Raw genomic sequence first — 12,455 nt, forward strand, 5'->3', positions numbered from 1 at the left:
TATTATTACTGCACTTTGTATTAGAACTTTCTTAAAATAATAGAACTGCGTTATACGTTCTCCCCATTATAAGAGCTGTGCAAGGCACAATGTTGTATATGATTGTGACCTAACGTTGAATTTTCCCAATAATTGTTTTTATTATTATCAGAATCATGCCGCCAAGAAAGATTGGAACTAGGGCGAACCCTGGGTCTGAGGACCAGGGAAGCCATAATCAGGACAATAGAAACCAAGAACACAGTGAAGAGGAAGATGAGGATTATGTGGAACAGGATGACTCCCTGTATGAAGAAGAAGAGGAAACATATGATGTTGAGGGATTTGAGATAGAGGCTGAAGAAGGAGAAACCGAGGTTGAGCAACCAGTACCAAACCCAGGCATGGATCCCATGGGTCAGTTTATGCAACTCCTAAGGCAGAATTTAGAACGTCAACCCAACCCACCCCCTCAAGGAAGTAACAATGCAGTGGCAAACTCTTTCAGGGCTTTTAAGTCCCTTAAGCCCCCTGAGTTCCACGGATCAGCCGACCCAGTTGAGGCAAGGGCATGGTTAAAGGAAATGGAGAAATCTTTTGAGATTTTGAGTATCGATGAGGCACATAAAACTGTATTTGCTACCTACCTTCTGAAAGGAGAAGATAACTACTGGTGGGAGGCCAAGAAAAATATGGAGACAGATGCTATAATAACCTGGGAGAGATTTAGTCAGTTGTTTCTGGGAAAGTATTTCCCGAGGTTTATGGAAAACCAGATGGAGCTCAAGTTCTTGGAGCTAAAGCAGAATAACTTGTCTGTAGCAGAGTACGAAGCGAAATTTACTGAGTTATCAAGGTTTGTGCCGGAGTTTGTAAGCACTGAGGAAAAGAAAGCTAGGAGGTTTCAGCAGGGACTGGAACCATGGATTCAGAATAGGGTGGAAATCCTTGAGCTTACGGACTATGCCACTCTGGTGCAAAAGGCAACGATTGTAGATACTTATATTATTGTTATCAAGTATGATAGAGATGCTATCAAGTATCCATTTAGATACTTTATTATTGTTATCACTATGTATTAACTTGCGAGCTGTAAGGCTCACTCTTGCTTTATTTCTTCATCACACAACAACAGTTAGGAGAGATGGCCAGACTCCAGCAGACCCAGCGCAAGCGCGTGGGAAGCGTCCCGCGTCTTCCCGCTGATGTTGTAGCTGCTATAGCTGCAGAGGTAGATCCATTGTAGTTTAGACCATCTACTTTTGAGAATCAAATTATGTATAATTATAACTTGTGGCAGATAATGGCAATTAACTGTAAATTATCAAGTAATCATTTTGGGTTGTAATAATTTTAAATTGTGGATTCAAAGACTTGTACTTATTTCAATTTCATCTCTGAGACTATAACGGGTTGTGGTGTGTGTTAGTGTGGGGTCACAGTATGAGGTTATTTATTATTAATTGAGTGAAGTGATATTGTGGAAAGAAAGACCGTGAAAACCCGGATCCCCGACCCCGGATCTGGGGGTGTTACACAGGTGCTGATGCTTCTTGAGAGTCTTGAGTTGTGGTAGGATGTTCAGCTTGCTCCCCCTGGACAAGTGCATTTTCTTTTGGAGTTGTTACCACAGTTTCAATGACATCAGAACTTAACCCGTCAGAACTTATAGGATCAGAGTTTAAGTCATCGGAATTTACAGAATCAGAATTTAAATCTTCATTTTCAAATCTCAGTTGATCATGATCATTGAAATCTTCAAGTCCAGTAATCTTCTTATCATCAAAAGATACATTGATAGATTCCATGACAACCCTTGTTCTTAAATTGTAGACTCTGAAGGCTTTTGTGGAAAGTGGATATCCAACAAAAATTCCTTCATCAGCTTTTAGATCAAATTTTGACAGCTGAGAAAGAAGTAGAGCAGCATAAAGTAGAAGTAGAATCAAGGAAGACTACTGTTGAGCACACTCCTCCTGAGGGTAATACAGGGGAGAAACAAATCTATACTCCACCATCTTTTCCTAAGCGGCTGCAGAAGAAAACGCTGGACAAGCAATTTGAGAAGTTTCTGGAGGTGTTCAAGAAACTTCATATCAACATACCTTTCGCTGAGGGTCTTGAGCAGATGCCTAGTTACGCAAAGTTTATGAAAGGTATTCTCTCTTGGAAAGTGAAGCTAGATGATTTAGAGACAGTCACTCTCACGGAGGAATGCAATGTTGTGCTGCAACATAAGTTGCCTCCGAAGCTTAAAGATCTAGGAAGCTTCACTATTCCGTGTACTATTGGAAAAGTGTCCTTTGATAGATGCTTATGTCACTTGGGAGCTAGCATCAATCTGATGCCTTTGTCAATCTTCAAGCAGTTGGACTTACCTGATCCAAAACCGATTTATATGACTTTGCAATTGGCCAACCGTCTATTACATATCCGCGAGGTATTGAGGAGGATGTCTTGGTCAAGGTTGATAAACTCATCTTCCCTACTGATTTTGTAATTCTTGATTTCGAGGAGGATAAGAAAATTCCCATAATTTTGGGAAGACCTTTCTTGGCGACTGACCGAACCTTGATAGATGTGCAGAAGGGTGAGGTCACAATGCGAGTGCTGGATCAGGATGTAACTTTTAATGTGTTTAATTCTATGAAATTTCCTACGGAAATGAGGAGTGCTTAAAGGTGGAGTTGGTCGATTATGTGGTTACTTCAGAACTTGATCACTTGCTAAGGTCCGATGCCTTAGAAAAAGCCTTATTAGGGAATTCAGATAGTGAAGATGATGAAGGTGAAGAACAATTACAATATTTGAATACTTCTCCCTGGAAGAGGAAGATTGATATGCCTTTTGAATCTCTTGGAATGGAGGAATTGAACAAAGCTCCTAAATGCCTCAAGCCATCTATTGAGGAAGCTCCCACTCTTGAGCTTAAGCCTTTACCTGAGCATTTGAGGTACGCGTTTTTAGATGATGCATCTACCTTGCCTGTTATTATTGCATCTGACCTTCAGGTAGTGACGAGGAAAAGCTTCTGAGGATTCTGAGATAGTTCAAATCAGCAATTGGTTGGACTATAGCAGATATCCAGGGAATCAGCATGCATAAAATTATGCTAGAGGAAGGTAGCAAGCCTACGGTCGAACAGCAAAGAAGACTTAATCTGATCATGAAGAAAGTAGTGAAGAAGGAAATTCTTAAGTGGCTAGATGCAGGGATCAATTATCATATCTCTGATAGTTCATGGGTGAGCCCAGTTCAATGTGTACCAAAAAAAAGGTGGAATTACTGTGGTAGCAAATGAGAAGAATGGGCTTATTCCTACACGAACAGTCAGGGGGGGGGGAGAGTTTGCATGGACTACAGGAAGCTGAACAAGGCCACTAGGAAGGATCACTTCCCTTTTCCCTTTATTGACCAGATGCTTGATAGATCGGCTGGTCACGAGTACTAATATGTTCTGGATGGCTATTCGGGTTACAATCAGATTTGTATCGCTCCTGAAGATCAGGTGAAGACTACCATCACTTGTTCATTTGGTACTTTCACCTTCAGACGAGTTTCTTTTGGTTTGTGTGGTGCACCAACCATATTTTAGAGATGTATGATGGCCATCTTTTCTGATATGATTGGCCAGAATGTGGAGGTTTTCATGGACGATTTCTCTGTATTTGGCGATTCTTTTGATGAATGCTTGCAAAATCTGGGACACGTTCTCAAGAGGTGTGTTGAGATAAATCTGGTTCTCAATTGGGAGAAATGTCACTTTATGGTGTGACAGGGCATTATTCTCGGGCACAAGATTTCTAGTAAGGGTCTTGAGGTGGACAAAGCCAAGGTGGAGGTCATTGAGAATTATCCTCCACCTATTTCTGTTTAGGGAATTCTTAGTTTTCTCGGCCATGCGGGTTTCTATAGGCATTTCATCAAAGACTTCTCCAAGATTTCGAATCTATTATGCAGTTTTGCTAGAGAAGATGTCCCTTTCAAGTTTAATGACGAGTGCCTTACAGCTTTTAAGACATTGAAGAAGAGTTTTATCACGGCGCCGGTCATAACTGCACCTGATTGGAATGAACCTTTTGAGATGATTTGCGATGCAAGTGACTATTCAGTTGGAGCAGTTCTTGGGCAGAGGAAGAACAACATATTTCATGTGGTCTACTATGCTAGCAAGACCCTAAATGGTGCTCAACTAAATTATACTACTACGGAGAAAGAACTTTTGGCTATTGTCTATGGTTTTGAGAAATTTGGATCTTATCTACTTGGGACTAAGGTGTTAGTTTTCACTAATCATGCTGCAATTCGTTATCTCGTCTCAAAGAAGGACTCGAAGCCTAGATTGATTAGATGGGTTCTTTTGCTTCAAGAATTTGAACTAGAGATCAAGGACAGAAAGGGGACTAAAAATCAAGTCATTGATTATCTCTCGCGTTTAGAGAACCCTAATGCTACTTCATTGGATAAGACATTGATAAATGAGTCTTTTCCCGATGAGCAGCTATTTTGAGTGCAAGAAGAAGAACCATGGTTTGCAGACATTGTGAACTACCTTGTGAGTAATATCATGCCTCCCGACTTATCTTATGCTCAAAGGAAGAAGTTTCTACATGAAGTGAAGTGGTATATATGGGATGAGCCATTTCTTTTTCGACAAGGAGCTGACCAAATCATCAGGAGATATATTCCTTACAGCAAAACGGGGGGGATCTTGCGAGATTGCCACTCAACGGCTTATGGAGGACATTATGGTGGAGAAAAGATAAAACTCGTATTCTTCAAGCAGGTTTCTTTTGGCCAACCTTGTTTAAAGATGCTCACCAGTTCATTTTGAAATGTGATCGATGTCAACGTGTGGTTAATATGTCTAGAGGGATGAGATGCCTCTTAATGTGCTTCTCGAGGTTGAAGTCTTCGATGTTTGGGGAATTGATTTCATGGGGCCATTTGTCTCATCTTGTAACAATCAGTACATCTTGTTGGCGGTTGATTATGTGTCAAAATGGGTTGAAGTTAAGGCGTTGCCAACGAACGATGCGAAAGTGGTGCCTAATTGTCTTCACAAGCAGACATTCACAAGGTTTGGAACTCCAAGAGTCATAATCAGTGATGAGGGGTCACATTTTTGCAATCAAGTTCACTGCTATGATGCAAAGGTAGAATGTGAATCATCACATTTTTACGGCTTATCATCCTTAGACAAATGGTCAAGCTGAGGTGTCTAACAGAGAGATCAAGCGCATTTTAGAGAAAGTTGTGTGTTCATCAAGGAAAGATTGATCTTTGAAGCTTGATGAAGTTGTTTGGGCGTATAGAACAACATGCAAGACTCTATTGGGAATGTCACCATTTTAGTTGGTTTATGGTAAGGGGTGTCATTTGCCAGTAGAGCTTAAACATAAGGCATATTGGGCTTTGAAGAAATTGAATCTTGACTTGGATGCAGCTGGAAAGAAGAGGATGCTTCAATTGAATGAACTCGACGAGTTTTGACTTCAAGCTTATGAGAACAACAAAATGTACAAGGAGAAAGTCAAGAGGTGGCATGATAGGGGTCTAGTGCTCAAATTATTTGTGCCGGGGCAACAAGTTCTTTTGTTCAACTCTCGTCTCCGTCTTTTTCCTGGAAAGTTGAAGTCAAGGTGGTCAGGGCCCTTTATAAACAAAAAAGCATTTCCGCATGGAGCGGTGGAAATTTTTGAAAGTGATCCGGGCCAAGCATTCAAGGTAAATGGTCAGAGCTTGAAGCATTACTATAGTGACATGGCAAACCGCGAGGTGGTTAGTGTCGTTCTATTGTCCATTTGAGCTCAAGGTTTTACGTCGAGCTAGCGACGTAAAATAAGCGCTTCTTGGGAGGCAACTCAAGTTTGTTGTACATTAGTAGGTAGAGGAAGCAAGAAAAAATGAGAAAAAACACAAAAAAGTCAAAAAAAGAAAAAAATTTAGAGTCAACTTCAGTAGCCAAGCGCGCCCGCGCTGATCTAGCGCGTGGCTGAGCTATTTTTCTAAAAGGTAAGCGCGCCTGCGCTGATCTAGCACGTGGCCATGCCAGTTTTCTAGAAGGTGAGCTCGCCCGCGCTGTCCAAACGCGCGCGCACTGTCCAAGCGCGCGGCCGCGTCGGGTCCTGTTCGAAAAAAAAAAAAATAAAAACAACAGTTTTTAAGGGAATTTCGGAATTTTAACTATAAAATCAATTTCAAACCGAATTTTACTCTTCCTCATCCCAAATTTCCCTCTCCAAATCAAACCCATTATTCCCACGATTCACATAATCAATTTCCATTTCTATTCCATATCTAATTCTCATCTCTCCATCTATAAATACACACTCTTATATACAGACTTCTCTACCACTTCACAAATTCTCAAACACAAATCTCTCTCAAACACTTAGTTTTATTCTCTCTTATTCAATCCCAATGGCACCCAAGAGGCAAAGAATACAAGTAGGCAGTAGCACTGCCGATTCTTCATCTGTGGGTGGTGTGAGGCCAAGTTTTTCTACTCCTGAGGCTGAAGAAGAGTACACGAGGCTTCTCTCGAAGCCTATTACTAAGGAGCGAGGTTTTCTGCCATCAGGGAAGGATGGCAAGCTGTTGGAGATGATTCTTGAGATGGGTTGAGTTCCTTTTTGTGAGGCTCCCGCTGCTGTGCCCATGAGTGTTGTACGGGAGTTTTATGCTAACGCTAAGGCGGAGAAGAATGGCTTCACGGTAGTTAGGGGGATGACTATAGAGTACAGTGCTGATGCCATTAGGAGGGTGATTGAGCAGCCCGTGAGGAAGCCCGGTCAGGACACGTGGAATGATAAGAATCCCGAGGACTTCAACTTGGATCTGATCGTTGCGACTCTGTGTGTGCCTAAGACTCACTGGAAGTTCAAGAGGGGCACTACTGATTACTCCACGTTCCTTGCGTCGTGCATGAACAGGTTCACACGGTCTTGGAATTCGTTTATTTATGTTAACATCATATCGTCTTCGCATGTGCATGAGATTACTATGGAGCGTGCTCATCTGCTATGCGGTATTCTTCAGAGCGATTACATTGATTTGGGGATGGTGATTTATCAGGGGATTTTGAGATTCTTGAGAGGTGGTACCACAGGTGCTATATCTTATATGTCCGTTGTGACGAAGCTGTGCGTGGCGGTTGGTGTTCATTGGCCCGCACATGAGCAGCTTCAGCTTCGAAGTGCTCCTATCAACAGTTCTACGATGTTGAGCATGAAGGAGTGGTATGGAGGGAAGCCCGATCCTTAGGGGCTTGGTTATTCATATTTTCATCTTCCAGGTGTTGTAACCATGGATCAGGCTACTGCGGGAGGTTCTTCGCAGGGCCGTAGAGCAGCTTGGAGAGCTCATTTAGGAGAGGAGGCTGGTTCGTCACAGCAGTAGCAGCAGGAGGAGGCTGGAGCAGATGTTGGAGCTGGTTTGAGTTCGACACATTATAGGATTCTAGCGAAGAGGATGGATCCGATGCACGATATCTATAGTCGGTTTGCACATGATCTCACCCAGGCACTTGGGACAGCTCTCAAAGCCACCGGTATTGACATCCAGTGGCCAGTATTTGGTGAGGATTCCGTGTATCCGCCTCCTGACACTCCTGACACTCCACCCGTTGAGGGTGATGATTCTGATTCGCAGTAGGTATTCCTGATTCCTTACTATTATCTTGACTGAGGACAGTGAATATTTTAAGTTTGGGGGTAGTAGTTGAAGGAATATGTTTGTGTGAGTCACATTTAGTTTGCATACTCATGATAGTTTAGTGCATATAGTTTGCATATTTTTCCATGTAGTTTTTTTTTATTATTTTTGGTAGTTTTTATGATAATTTGTTCATGTAGTTGCATGCATGTGCAAAATAACGTGATCCCTTAGATGATTTTTCTGATTAATCTGTGATATTGATGCTAGTGTAGTGATGTCGTATTTAGTGATGTTAAGTCTTATCGAATTAATTTGCATGCTAGAGACAATTGTATTTCACTAAGTCTTATAGGTTGCTAAAGTTCTAGATAATGGTCATGGTTTATTTGTTTGTCAAGGTTTAATCGCTTGTTTATATTTAGAATTTAGGATATTCTCTTAATAATAAATTAGCATGGAGATTTAAAAAAATTGGAGAAAATTGGATTTCATTGCTAATTGTGTGGCTAGGTGTCAAATGGCTAGTAACCGACTCATATTTATATGAGTAGTCTAGGGTTGAGCGAGATGGAGCGAAACACACTCGTTCAGAAATTTGGAAAAAAAAAGAAAAAAAAAAAAGTGTTATGTATAATTGATCATGAGTGGGCTCTTTAGTACTCGAGTTATTAAGTTCTAGGGGACTTTGTGCCTAGTGACCTAAGGCTTTTATAGTCTGGGATCCGCTAACCTAACGCTCGCTACATGGGTACTATTGTATAAGTCTTTTGTGGACCTCACTCATTGCACGATCAAATAAGCATACTTGTGTTTTTTGTTGTGAATAAAAGCGTGAATCTATGTTAAACTCTGATATAAGAATTGAAGTATTATAAGTTATTTTGAGTCTAGCTTTATTCTATTTATAAACTTGTGATTGTTTTGATAGGTAGTGAGTCATGATTGTTCATCTAGTTACGATAGTATATCTGTAAGCAGTTGCACACACGTACGTCTTTGGTTTGTAGATTGATTTATGAGGTTTGGTTGATTTATGCAAAAAAATGCATTTGATGAGGTGTTGCTTGTTGATTGGTTTAGTTATTCCATGGGATCGTTGCATTCATTTAGTTGCATTCATGCATTTGTATTTCTTGTTTTTTTTGAGTTTGTTTATGCTTGAGGACAAACATCGATTCAAGTTTGGGTGTATGTTGAGTGGCATTTATGACACTTTATAATGCTCTATTAAGCTTTGAATTGGTGTATTTATACTCAAGTTATTGGTGTTTTAATGTGTTTTCTAGTGTTTTTTGCATTTCAGGCATTAATCTGAGAATCAGGTGAATTAGCATTGTTTTTATGCTAATATGGTGTTAGGATGGTGTCCAAGGAATAAAGCTCGCGAATACCGGCTCAAAACTGCAAGAAAAAGAAGTCATCAAAATTTTGGTAGAAGCCCAGCACGCCCGCGCTGATCAAGCGCGCCCCGCGCCCAAACTACAGAGAGCCAGCGCGCCCGTGCTGATCAAGCGCGCGGCCGCGCCGTGTCGGGATTGAAGAATCCTGTTTCTACTTGGCTTTTGAGCGAAAGACTTCTACATTGCATGGTGCTGCTATATAAACAACTTTAGGTCATTTTCATAAGATATCAAGCTAGAGACATATCGAAGCTACGAAGAAGACGACAAGAGACGTATAGCACAATTCAACAAAGGCGAAGACGATCTAGTTTATTCTTGTGAATCTTTGTTTTGAGTTGTAATCTTGGATGCTTGTTTCTTGTTTTGTTGAACCTATACTCTTGTGTTAACTTTGTTTGATTATTCATTATAGAGACTACGTTTATTATACCATGCTTCCATGAGAACCCACATTGATGATGAGTCCGATTATGGGCTAATCGTTATCATGGGGTTCTAGCGGATTTATTTATGGATTCTTTAGTTTATTTGTTTCGATGCCTTAGTGTGTGGTGATTGTATGATAACCTAGTATTGGTTGTGCTTATTCGTTATGAGCGTCGCGAACTTATAAGATAGTGTGTTAATTCTTAATGAAGCGAAAGTGAATTTAAGGATTTAGAACTTGCCATGCTAGCATAGGTTCATGTATTTTTTATGCATGATGCGTAGGTAATTTTAATCATCTTACTTGCCCTATGTAATCAAGATAGACTTGTGCTTAAACCGTTATGTTGTCAAATTTTATAGACATATAGTCTCAATATAATTGGTGTCTATTCAGCTTCTATCTCTTTTTGGATGCCTGGTAGTATGGTATTCGTGTAACGAAAGTTGGCATTTATCAGTTTCATGTTATTTTATTAGAGTCATCACCATTACATGCTAAGGTTAAGAATGAAAAGGCTATTGAATGAAATATTTAATGAAGTTAGAATCCCATGTTTGTCATATATTAATTCACTCATTCTTATTCCCTTAGTTATAATTGTTAGTTTAATTCTTAGTTATAAACAACCTCAATTTGTTATCGTCTTAGCATTGAATAATAACCATACATTGTTGCTTAAGTGCATAAATTATAAAGTTAACCTAAACCAGTCCCTGTGGGAATGAATCTGATTTATATCTTATACTACTTGCGAACGCGTATACTTGCGTGTAATTTAGCGCGTGTTTAGCGACTAACAGCTTCTGAGTGATATGTATTTTAATTTTAGTACTTCTGTAATGTATGAATTGGGGAGTAAATTAGGTTACATTAAAAAGAGGTCTAAGAACATCTATTATGCTAGATTCTTTATAATGATAGCTAACTTTATTTCTGAGGATCTCTCAATTGTGAACCCAACAAACAAGTTAGATTGTTGAGTCCAAGAGAGAAGAGTTATTGCTGATCTTAACAGGGCTAATCACCATAATGAGGTTCCCCTCATCTACATGCCAATTATGGAGCAGCCTCAGGTAAGTGAGGTAAACACTTCTATCCCTGCTACTTTTCCATCATAAGTGTCTTTGCAAACAACTGTGGCTATGGAATCCGTGACAGTGACCAAACAGGTGCCTACCCAAGCCACAAAATCAAAAATTTCGAAATCCAAGTAAAAAAAACCCACTCTAGTTTCTCTCAAAAGAAACTAGTTTTAATGAATTCGCCAATTACCTCTGTATTTAGACAATCCTGGTTATTGAAAGTAAACAAGAGTTGACTGTCTGGAAGAATAGAAGTTTTATGTCTGGTTCCTACTCCAGAAATGAAGATGGTAAAGAGGACTCAGGAAGCAGTATTGAAGGTTGCAGCTTAGAAAGGTTAACTCAGTAGAGGAATGGTTGGTCGGAACTCGAAAGGGTGGACTCAGTAGAGTCCAGAGTTCCCTAAGTTTGATTCGGTTTACTAAATGCTCCTTGTAGGTGGTGGCTGATATAGCCAGCCCAGTTGTGCGATATATGGGGATTAGTTAGTGTTCCACTTAAGCAGTGGTGGGACATTATATGGAGAAGCTATATTATGCTATTTAGTATCTTTATATTTCAGTTTTCCTGTACTGTTGTTGATTCTGCTATTGTTGTTGTTGCCATTATTGTTGATGTTGTTAATCTAGATCTTTTATAAATGGATCTTGATAATAAAGACATGGGTACTTTGACTGGGCAGTATTTTCCTGATGCAGGTGCACCGTTTCGATGGTGATATTTTCTGTTATGCATTTTAGTTATATTTTCAAATAAATTCCCTGCTATATTTAGGAAAATGCCACCCAAGAAAGCTACCCAGTCTAAAGAAAATAGTAGTAATTTTGCAGAGGGTCCAACTATATATGAAATTCTAGACTTTTTGCGCCAGCAGCAGCAATAACAGTTGCAGCTAATCCTACAGATTCAGTAGCAACAACATCAGCAAAGAGAGCCAAACCGAACTACTAGTTTTAAATCCTTTTAGTCTGTTAAGCCCCCAGAGTTTAGAGGTGAAGTGGACCCGATTGGTACCAGAAATTGGCTAAAGGAAATGGAAAAGGCTTTACCCTCACTCAGGTAAGTGACGATCTTAAAACGGATTATGTGAGTTATTTTCTGAAGGGTGAGGCAAATTATTGGTGGGAATCTAATCGTGCATTGGAGGGAGAAGGTCATGTTTCTTGGGCCAAATTTATAGAATTGTTTTTGGAGAAATATTTTCCAGATTGTCTATAGAATCAGTTAGAAGTTGAGTTTTTAGAATTGAAAAAGGTGGAAAAAGTGTGTTAGATTATGAGGCCAAGTTTACGGAAATGGCCCGATTAGTTCCTAAGTATGTTAGTACGGAGACCCAGAAGGCAAGGAGGTTTCAATAAGGGTTGAAGCCTGAAATTCGCAGATGAGTTATGGCATTGCAACTCAAGACATATCCTTTCGTAATTCAGGCCGCCCTAGTAATTGAAAGTGACCAGAAGTTGGCCATTAAGGAAGAGGGTGATAAGAAAAGGAAGTCTGAAGGTGTTATTAACAAGGCGGACCAAGAAAAATCCAGTCAGGAGTTTCAGAATCAGTTTGGCCGAAATAGGAGTAAAAGATTCAGGAAACAGAGTTTCTCTCAGGCTAGGTCTAGTGCTACTTCAGTTGCTTCTACTCCATCCCACTCAGTCAAGTTAGTAGTGGATTGCAAGTCCTGTGACAGGAGACATAATAGTTCGTGCAAAAAGAATGTTCAATGTTTCAAATATGGTCATAAGGGTCATTATGCGTCGAAATGCAATCTAGAAAATCCAGGAGTTACTTGTTACATTTTTGGGAAGATTGGGCATATTGTAAGGAGTTGTGGAATGGTTACTCAAGGTACTACATCCCAAGGGCCAACATCCAGCACCGGTAGAGGCAAAAGCTTCAAAGTGACCAAGA

This window comes from Apium graveolens, chromosome 2 (assembly GCF_009905375.1).
Source record: "Apium graveolens cultivar Ventura chromosome 2, ASM990537v1, whole genome shotgun sequence".
Classification (NCBI taxonomy): Eukaryota; Viridiplantae; Streptophyta; class Magnoliopsida; order Apiales; family Apiaceae; genus Apium; species Apium graveolens.